Source organism: Microtus ochrogaster, chromosome 6 (genome assembly GCF_000317375.1).
Source record: "Microtus ochrogaster isolate Prairie Vole_2 chromosome 6, MicOch1.0, whole genome shotgun sequence".
In the NCBI taxonomy this organism is placed as follows: Eukaryota; Metazoa; Chordata; class Mammalia; order Rodentia; family Cricetidae; genus Microtus; species Microtus ochrogaster.
This window is the reverse complement of record NC_022013.1, coordinates 28,651,132-28,662,511: the sequence shown is the minus strand read 5'-3', so window position 1 is coordinate 28,662,511 and position 11,380 is coordinate 28,651,132.

The following is an 11,380-nucleotide window of genomic DNA, read 5'->3' as shown; positions in this document are numbered from 1 at the left end:
AAGGCATCCACCTTTTCCATGAGGGTTCTGCCTCCCAAAGCTTCCTTCTGGGCTTCCTGGGATGCTGCCTCACTGAAGAATTAAGATTTCACACACAGAGACACACCACACACACACACACACACACACACACACAATACACAGTAGCAGGTGGTCTTAGAGCAAAGCAGCTGCAAGAGGCCCTGGCACAGAGCAGCCTGTGCTAGCATCTTTTTCTGAGGTAGGCAATTCAGAGAAGTCAAGTTGAGGGCTAGGGGAGAAGCAAGATCAAACACGAATATGCAAAATTTTAGACGCTTATGCAGTATTTATGAAGATTTGTCAAAGTAAGATACATTAGCCCGGCACTCAGAAGAATTACCTTGGCTGGAGATAAAAGATAGATATTTTTTATGTAGAATTTCAAGTAACCCAAAAGAATAAGAACAATTGAAGAGTAGTCAGGGACAGCTCTGACAATGGAGGCTGCCGCGTGGAAAGGCACACAAGGATAAGGTACTTCTTTACTATGAAGGAATTTAATCTGTAAGAAAGAAACAAAATTTGCACAAAAGGTCAGAACTGGGCCCCGAACTTTATGCACCATCATTTGTGAACAGATCTGTCTTCAAGAGAATTCTGATGGTAAAGGTGTCAGACTAAACAGTTTGAAGAGGTAATGGAGAAAAATGGAATGAGATAAAACACATGGCATAGGTTTGACAGTAGGAGACACTTGTCTTGCTTTAGAACGTGAGAAGAGTGGTCTGTCTTCCCATCTGAGCAAGAACAGGACAAAAAGCTGGGAAGATGCCTAAGCAGGTAGTAACAATAGCTGCTCTAACAGAGGACCCAGGCTTGGTTGGTTCCCAGTACTCATATCAAGCAGATCATGACCTCTTACTACTCCAGTTTCTGGGGGCCTTGGCATCCTCTCCTGGTTTACCTGGGTGACACATGCGTGTACATGTTAAAAATAACTTAAGCGGGACAAATATTATGGTCAGCAATATGTAACCACATAAAATATCTGCACATAAAATGTGTGACTGTCAAGGCTCTGATGGTCAAGGCTATGATCCAATTTCCCTCTTTATAATGTTAGTCACCTACTTCAAGCTGTCTGCCCAACCATACTATCCCAGTCTCAAAGGAACCCAAATTTCACTGTGGTGATTTATTTACTCAGAATGACCTTTGCACCACTGTTAAGGCCGCTTCTGCCATTCCTCCAGATTGCAGCAAAAATGGCACCTTTTCAGAGGGGTCTTTCTGCATCTCTTGTTTAAAATAGTTCCCCTCTTTGGCTAGTATACGTTTCTCTTTTTTCGTTCTTCACATAAGTGATTAACCACACACTGCAGGAATCCAGCTCCTCTTTACACTATGCAAGATGACAAAGAGTTACCATCAGTCAATTCCATGTCTTGGTTAAGGTTTCTGTTGCTGTGAAGTGACACATGATCATGGCAACTCTTATAAAGGAAAACATTTAATGAGGCGACTTACAGCTTCAGAGGTTTAGTCCATTGTTGTCATGGGGGAAAGCATGGCCGCACACAGGCAGACATGGTGCAAGAGAAGGAGCTGAGGGTCCGACATCTTGATCCACAGGCAGCAGAAAGAGACTGTGTGTACTCGGGGCCTAGCCTGAGCATATGAGACCTCAAAGCCTGTCCCACAGTGACACACTTCCTCCAACAAGGTCACACCTCCTAATAGTGCCAGTTCCTACGGCCAAGCATTTCAAACACATGATCCTAAGGGGGTCATACCTATTCAAATAACCACACTCCAGTTGAGTCCAATCATATGGCAACATCTGTTCTTATGTTTGGATACTATGTTTACTTGATTTTGATATGTCTTGGGATACTGTTCTAGTTTTGAAACTCAATCAGTAACCGTATGTATTTCCACTTAAACTGCTATAGACAGTGAAAATTATTTTTATATATTTAACGGCCAACCAATGCAGAACAATTTATTTATTTATTTGATGTGAAAAATGACTTCACATTTTATCATAAATGCACAAACACACATATTTTAGAAAATAGTGCCTTGCTATGTAGCAATCCTAGAGAAATATCAAAGAGAGAAACAGGAGAACTAGTCTCCAGAAACTCACAGGCCAGCTAACCTAGTGTAAGCAGCAGCTTGAGGAAATGCCTAAATAAATAAATAAATAAATAAATAAAACCCCTAAAACAACAACAACAAAAACAAACAAACACCAGAAACTTTGTCTGAGACAAGGACATCTGACACCTGAGGTTGACCCCTGACCTCGACATGCATGAACACACACACACACACGCGCGCGCGTGTGTGCCCACACACATGCAAAGAAAAGGAGTAGGAGGATGAGGAAGAAGAAAGTTTTATATAGTTCAGTGTTGTAAACTTTAGAATATCATCAACAAATTCAATAAAACATTCAAAGTTTTGACTAGTTTCATATAATTCAACACGGGGGGATAAAACATTAAACTGATGAAACACAAATTAAGCTTGTAAAGATATATGTTAAAATTATGAGTTGTTATTTTGAAAATGAAGTCACATATAATTTTGCTTGTCAAGAGAAAAACTTTGAGGGAAGCTATAATGATCACAGCTTTGTTTTTTATTAGCCTTCCTCCAAAGGTCATAAAAAATAATAAATTAAGATGTACTCCATAGTGGAAGCCAGGAGCTAAGTGGTTAAAACCGCTTCCTTTGGAAAGTGCTGCACGGGAAGGTTCATTTCAGTAGAAGTTGGACCTCAAACCAGAGCAGAACAAAGGCAATCCGGAAAGAGAAGGCGAAAACCAGAGCACCACTGGAGGAGTAAGAGACTGGTGGAGGCCTGTGAAGGATGAATGAACCAATCGGGTACTTTTAAGCAGACAGACATCCGCAAATGGGAGAAAATGTCATTGCCTTTTGACCGGGAGCAGTGGTTCTCAATCTTCCCAATGCTGCAACCTCTTAATACAATTTCTCCTGTTATGGTAGCCCCTAACCATAAAATTATTTTCATTGCAACTTCATAACTGCAATTTGGCTACTATTACAAGTCATAATGTTAATACCTATGTTTTCAGATGGTCTTAGACAACCCCAAAATGGTCATACCACACAGGTTGAGAACCACTGGTCTAGACGCTTAAAGATGGGATGTTGTATTACCAAAGCCCGGGGACTTCCACTGTGCTAAGTGGGGACAAGAAGATAGGAGTTGCAGACCTGGCAGATCTGCCCACCCCCAGAAACATGGCAGGAGAAAGTCTGGTCTCTCTCTGCCCTCCACTCCAGTCTTCTATAAACCGCCCCAACTCCTCCACAGCTGAAAAGGTCCAAGGATGAGCATCAGGGAAGCTCCTGTGTAGCCACCAGGGCTACTTTCTTGTAGCACTAAGTAGAGCAGAGAGAGAGGAGTCTGACTCTGGAATCAATGGGCCAGGCAGAATCCTCAGCCTAACGAGGTCTTGTGGTATCCATGTGCCACAGCGAATTATGCTTCCGAAGCAAGAAGGAAGCAGATCTCAGGATCTGTAGGTGAGCAGGACCCTAGCAAGCTGTACTTGCGTGCACATAAAAATAACTGTGTTATGACGCTCTTATTGGTTATGAGGCCTCTGAACATGAGCTCATTAGAGGTAAACAGCTTCTACCACCCACAGAAGAAATTGATTGGCATTATATGTGCTCATGTAGTAGATACTGTTATCCCCAATGACTTAGGAGTTGAAGGTTTGGCTTTTGGTTTAACACGTTGGGGAAATGGTCTTGACTGACGGGGTGTGGCCTATTTTGAGATTCAGGGGTTCTCTCAAAGGGTTTTACTAGACCCTGTTCTTCTTCTCTCCTTCTTTGCTTCCTACCCAAGGAGTAAGCAGGTTTTCTCTGCCATGTATTCCCATAGTGGCGTGCTGCCTGGTGTGGATCTGGAAGAAATGAAGCCAATCAATCAAGGCCTGGCCCTCCCTAACCATGAGGCCGGTTGAGTATTTTCTAAGCTAATTACCTCAAGTATTTGCTATGGTGGTGTAAAGCCCGGTAACGTTATACAGCAAGGGAAAGAAACAGGAAACAATGGTGCTTTTTATGAACAATGCATGCTTCTGTCTATGAGAACAGAGTGTCCACACGGGGTGGGATACAGGTTTGGGAAAGTGTGGAATTGGAGCACTGTAACCCACATGGCATTTGGAGCAGGCTCAGATTTTTTCCTCTGGACTAAGGCAAGAAGGTGCACTAGGGAGTGGGGGAAGGGAAACTTTCCTCTCCCCCTCAGATGAACTTTGTCATCTGAGCAAGAAAACGTTGGAACAATTTCATTCGCTAGTAAATCTTTTTTTTTTTACTACAGGGAAAAATAAAAACATAAAAAATTGATAAATGGCGATTATATTGTTTACATAATGAAAAATAATAGCTCTTAACATGTGTAGCAATGTCAAGGTCAAATATTCAATTAATAACTGTGAAAATGAAGCCATAAATGTTGCACCAAACACGTACTTGGCAGTGATTATGATTTGATTCCTTGGATATCCAGACCAAGCCCATAAAATCGTGTGAGAAAAACAGTTTCCATTTATAGCTGCACATTTGTGTAAATCTGCAGATTTTTGACACATTGTGACTTTAAGACAGAAGGGAAAATGGGGAGTTGCTCAGTCTAATGGGCGGTGTCAGACCTTTAGGAAAGAAATGTAAGGTTCTACTGATCTATATAGGCAAGTCTCTGGGGAACGCAGGCAAGAATTAGCTCTGAGGTGAGAGAATGGGGAAGGCAGAAGCAATTTTAAATCTAACTGTATCATTTGATGTGCTTGCCTGGAATCCAGTCGCACAGCAGTGAGGAGGTTGGATTATTTGCTAATTTTGTCTTATTTAGAAGATCATGCTAGGCATTCTGGAGATCAGTCATTCATTGCAGCAATGTTCAAAAGGAACCAGAGGCTTTAGTGCTTTCATTCTCTTTCTGGGGTTAGGGGTAGGGGGGGGGGGTGGAGAGAACAGGGTTTCTCTGTGTAACAATTTTGGCTGTCCTGGATCTCAATTCATAGACCAGGCTGGCCTCGAACTCACAGAGATCTGAGATCCACCGGTCTCTGTCTCCCAAATGCTGGGATTAAAAGAGTGCTCCACCTCTGCAGCTGGTTGGTTTCACTCTTAAATGACAAAAAAAAAAAAAGAAAGAAAGAAAGAAACAAACAAACAAACAAAAAGCCTCTTTGGCTCCACCCCCTCTCGGCTCCACCCCCTACGCAGATCTTCAGAGAGAAGAGGCGCCAGCTGCTTTCTTTGAAGAACTGAGATTAAGAATCCTTTGCTGGATTCTATAGTTGATTCCAACCGGAACATGAGATGCCCGCAATGCTGCGCGATAATGGTGAGATAGGCGTTGAAGATGAGCTCGAGAGGACAACAGCATCGTGATTCCACCCAGAAGATTGGTCAGAATGGCATACAACAACAGTTGCATACAAAGTCTCCAGGGTTTATAAAGAGGTGGGGGATGTACTACAATCTGCCTTGACTCGCTAAGGAAAAAGGCACCTGCTAAAAGTCCCAAGAAGGAAACCAAAGTAGGGGACTTTGTGGCCCCTTCCTGCCATCAATTCTTTTTTTTTTTTAATTTTATTTATTTATTAAGGATTTCTGCCTCCTCCCTGCCACCGCTTCCCATTTCCCTCCCCTGGCCAGGGTCTGAAAAAGTATGGGATAAAACCGGACTTGCTGAACATAGCGGACAATGAGGACTACTGAGAACTCAAGAACAATGGCAATGGGATTTTGATCCTACTGCATGTACTGGCTTTGGTGGAGCCTGTCATCAATTCTTAGCTCACAAAATGGTACTTAAATCAAGTAACTCGAAGAGAAGCAACAATAATCTAAGTGAATCGTCCCTCAAGCATCCTCTGGACTGATTTATCTGGCAATGCTACACTGAGAACAAAGAAGATGCCTAGAGTTGCCAGAAATTCGTGGGGCATGGGCCTGAGGTACTACTGTTCACTCCTGAGGATCGTGAATGTTTGCGCTCAGCTACAGAGTTGAGCTTCTGGGGATTATCTGGAGTCTGAACCAAAGCCAATAAACTCAAATCATGGCAAATGCGTTCTAAGGTTCAGTTCTCTATTCGTGAGGTTGGAGATGAAGTATTCTCAGCAATTAGTAGAATTTTCTTGTTGCTTTTCAGAACTGACAGATTAAGGGCATATATGTGCATGCGTGTGTGTGTGTGTGTGTGTGTGTGTATTTGTGTGTGTGTGTGTGTGTACTTAAACTGCTATATTATTCATAGAAATATCAAATCAAGCACAACTCTGTGTGTATGATGTCTCACCAAAATTAATGACCCAGCAGACAAAAGGCACAGACAAAAATTCCTGGTTTAACACAGTAGAGTTTGCCATTCAAAGAGCTCAAGACACATAAGTCTTTTGAAATGAAAATGATTTATGAACACTGTTTAAAAGTTAATCTGATGGTGACTGTTGTTTACTTTGATATTCTAGACCATGAACTTAAATGTACCAAAAAGGGAACAAATTATGAACTGAGCTGTATGTAAGGATCTAGGTGACAAAAAATAAAAGGGAGACAGAGAAAGTGAAAGTCTCCCTCTATGGGTGCTAATATTTTTGATTCATATAACCAAAGAGGGAGCATTCTACAGGTAAGAAAAGGTATGCACAGGCCAGAAGGAAAGCACACAAGAGAGAATACAGGAAGTGATTTCATTGCAACTTCTCCCCAGCTTGCAATACCTCAAATACCCCCAATCCCAGTCCCTCCTCACACACATATGCATGGAAGAATACGATGCATACAATGTGTGAGATTACTACTTTTTATTAGTAAATAACTATTTTGGCTATTTATTCTTACTGGACTTAAAGTGATTTGAGTGATTCCTTCTGTGCTCCAAATAGCGTGGTTTCCTTCTCCAATGCCAAGCTTTTGTTAAACAGCCTGACTTTTGTTTCAGTCATCATACTTCCTAGTTCTGGAATTTTTACTTGTTTACTTTTATGATTTCCATAGCTCTCATCTTCAAACTTGTCTCTATTATACCCAGCCTCTTCGTGACACTTTTTTTAAAAACATAGTTTGATGAACCTCTTAGGGATTCAAAATTTTGTAATACCTTACCATTTCCACTAATGTTGTCTTTCTGATATTTAGGGGATGTTTTAGAGTCCATTACGGCATTTCCTGTCTTTGGGGGGGGGGGGCGGTGGTGAGGACAGATAGGTTGAATTGCCTTTTGGCAGGCAGCTACTGTGTTGCCAAATATGACCTAAGTCCTCTGAAGATTTTTGCATTTTTAATAGGTTTCTAGTTAAAAACTAATACGAAAATTTCTAGAATGAAACAGCATGCAAATACGATATTGAAGTACCTTCTACCAGTTCTAGCTTTCTGGAGCCTGTACATCCCTCAAGACCGTGAAACATCAAAATCTGGTCAGCTCTTACCTCTCTTTCTGGTTGTCTATTGCACATTCTCCAGGGCAGCAATTCTCAACCTGTGGGTTAGGATCCCTTTAGGGGTTGAATAGCCCATTTACAGGGGTCACCTAAGACCCTTGGAAAACACAGATATTTACATTATGATTCATAGCAGTAGCAAAATTGCAATTATGCAATAGCAATGAAAATGATTTTACGGTTGGGGGGGGTCACCACATGAGGAACTTTATTAAAGGGTTGCAATATTAGGAAGGCTGAAACCCATTGCCCTAGCATCTAAAATAAACTATGTAAGGCCTACTATAGTATGCCTAGCTCACTTTCTTTGATCAGCTTCTTCTTATTTTTAAGTTTGTCCTATAGTTTCCATCTAATTTACCAGCATATCATTTTTCTCATCCTGCTGACATATTATCTCAATATTCTCTAACATACATGTAGAGTTATCAAGGTGATCATTGCCAATATTACACTACATTTTGAGGGAGAAAAAAATGGAAATTCATGAATTATTCAAATATAGATGACATAGATAAGATGGAAATGTGGACAGATTCTGTGATTTGTAGTCTACAGTTTATAAAGTACCAAGCAGTGATTAGCCAAAGGAATTGGGATTATATTATGAATTGTTAGCTTTGCCAGTTAAAGAATTTGATTATTTTTCAGAAATGACTTTTATATCTTTTAAGCAGCAGGGCTATAGGTAACTATACTTATAATGTAACACATTAATTTTTGTCAATAAAACAGGAAAATAAAGGTCCAGATATATTCTAATATATTTAAAGTACTTTGAAATGCTGGCCATGTTAGCATAACAGGTAACATAATAGGTAAAACAAATTAAAAAATAGCAGTGAATATTAATTTTACACTCATGGTATCAGGCTTAAAATGTATTAGGTCTATATTTGATATTTACACTAACAAAAATGTCCCACTTCAATATAGGTTCCATTAGTTTGATTTAAACATGTCAAGTGTCTTGACAATTTTGCTTGTAGTTGCTTATATGTTTAAATATTTCAATGGAAGTAGAATAATCAATTTCGACAGAGAGTTAAAAACATGTAGATGGGATCAATTAAGAATACCAATGAAATTAACATTGATTATTTTCTATTTAAGATTACTAAAATTGGATAGATTTATGAATAAAATAAAATTGAAAAATTAAATTAAAAATCGTAAGGAATAATGATTAGCAAATTAAATCCTAAAAATAGCATCAAATTGTTTTTTTTTTTTTTGTCTGTACCAAACTTCCCATTAAGGTTACTTAAACCTTCTCCACACCGTTTCTACAGTGTTGTGTCCACCGCTGAATATAATTGAAGAGGTGCACTTGTACATTTGTTTGATTAATTTATTTTTCTTCCATTGCCTATAGCTTTATTAAGGAATAAAAATAAACCAACATGCTGAGTTTTATTTTCCCAAGAAGAGTGACCAAAGTAAGCTGTCAAAATATATAGTTTGAGTGGGGCAGAGTGACATATTCCCATATTTCAGCTGCTTGGGAAGCTGAGGCAAGAGAGCCATAAGTTTAAGGCTAGCTTGAACTAAATTTCAAGACTGCTGAAAAAAAAAAGAATAGAGATGTGGCCTAGTGGTAGAGTTCTACCCTACTGTGCACAAGATTCTGAGTACAATCTCCTGAACTAAAAACATATATACTATTCCAATGACACTTTACATCCAATAATTTAGGAGTGAAATATCTTTATGCATGAGTGTCTTAGTTAGAGTTTCTATCACTACAAAGAGACACCATGGCCACAGAAACTCTTATAAAGAAAAACATTTAATTGGAGGTAGTTTCTAGTTTCAGAGGTTTCGTCCATTATTATTCTGGAGGAAGCATGGTGGTATGCATGTAGACATGGTGCTGGAGAAGGAGCTGAGGGTTCTACTGCTTGATCTACAGGCAACTGAAGGAAACTGTGCACAATACTGCATATAACTTGAGAATATAACCTCAAAGTCTGCTCCCACAATGACACACTATTCTAACAAAAACACACCTACTCCAACAATGAATTACCTAATTAATAGTGCCACTCCCTATAGGGCAAGCATTCAAACACATGAGTCTAAGGGGGGCATAAATATTCAAACCTGCCCCCCAGGCCCGTAGCCATAACATAATGTGCAATCTATTTAGTCCAACTTCAAAAGTTCCCATATCTATCATAATCTCAACAATGTTTAAAAGTTCAAAGTCTCTTCTGAGATTAATTCAATCGCTTAAATGTAATCTTTCATAAAATCAAAATAAAAAAAAAACAGACCACAAGCTTACTACATATAATTGCACAGGATATACGTCATCATTCTGAAGTGGAGGGAAGGGAAGATAATAAGGAAATACTGCAAAAACTAGCTGGACAAACTCCAAACTCTGTACCTCCATGTCTGATGTCAAACTTCTCTTCATATCTTCAACTTCTTTGTTGACAAAACACACTTCTTTCTCTTGGACTTGTTCCATTCTCTGTAAGAATCTTTCCTTGACATTTATCTCCTGACTCTGTGATCTCCAACATCTTGAAGACTCCAAGGCAATCCAGGCTTCAACTTCACAGCTTCACACAATGGCCTCTCTAGTTTTTCGTTCAGGAACTCCCCTGACACATGCCTGGCCTTCGCAGCTTTCCTTAGCCATGGAAGGAGATGTCATAACCCTTTTCTTCTATCCTTGACTCTAATGTTAGAAGCACCTGGCCAAAGTTGCCAAGTTCTTCTCTTGACTGGGGCTGGAACATGGCCCCCTTGTTCAAGTACACCTTCACAAACTTTGTTTTGGATGGTTTATTTCACTTTATAAACTTGGCTGCCACAGAACTCACTCGGTAGATGAGGCTGACTTTGAACTTAGAGATCCACCAGCCTCTGCTTTCTGAGTGCTGGGGTTGAAAGTGTGCACCACAACACCTGGCTCTGAGCTTTTCTTTAATTCCTTTCACAGAATGGATGCTTAGCTGGGTAGGATTTTTCCCTGCAGTCACCACTCCTTTTACTCGATTTAACACCCAGTTTTTCTTTAATCTGTTTATTCCTTGAATATGGGACTTTGCTCCATTCTACTTTGGTTTCCCCTTTTTCCTCCATCTATAGATTTTGTATTTTTACTTGTTCAGCTTCCTCCTTTTCATAAAACCTCGTAAGAGTGAACACCAGTAACCATACAACATAGTCAATACTAGGCTGTTTTGAGATTCCCTTTACCACTGGAATTAATCCAAAACTCATCATTTTTGCTTCAAACAGATGTTTTGAAAAAGAGCCAAAAAAGAAAAAAACTACAGCCATATTCTCCACCAAAATATCACAGGACTGTTCTCTAAGCTACATACTAATATTTCTCTCCTCTGAAACTTCTTGAACCAGGCCCTACAGTTCGAGTCACTCTCAGCACCATTGTCTTCCATGCTCTTACTAGTATGGCCCATAAGCAATGCTTAAAGCATTCCACACCTTCTAACCCAAATTCCCCAAAACATGGTGAGGTCTATCACAGCAATACCCAATCCCTGGTACCAACTTCTATCTTAGTTAGGATTTCTACTGCTGTGAAGAGACACCAGGATCATGGCAACTTTTATAAAGAAAAACATTTAATTGGGTTGGCTTATAGTTTCAGAGGTCTAGTCCGTTATCAACATGGTGGCAGCATGGTTCTAGAGAAGAAGCTGAGAATTCTACATCTTGAGCCTCAGATAGCAAAATGAGACTGTCTACCACACAGGTCATAGCTTGAGCATATAAGACCTCAAAGTCAGCCCCCATAGTGACACACTTCCTCCAACAAGGCCATACCTACTCTAATAAGGCCACACCTCCTAAAGTGTCACTTCCTACTGGTCAAACATTCAAACACAAGTCTAAGGGAGCCATTGCTATTCAAACCACCATAATAAGTA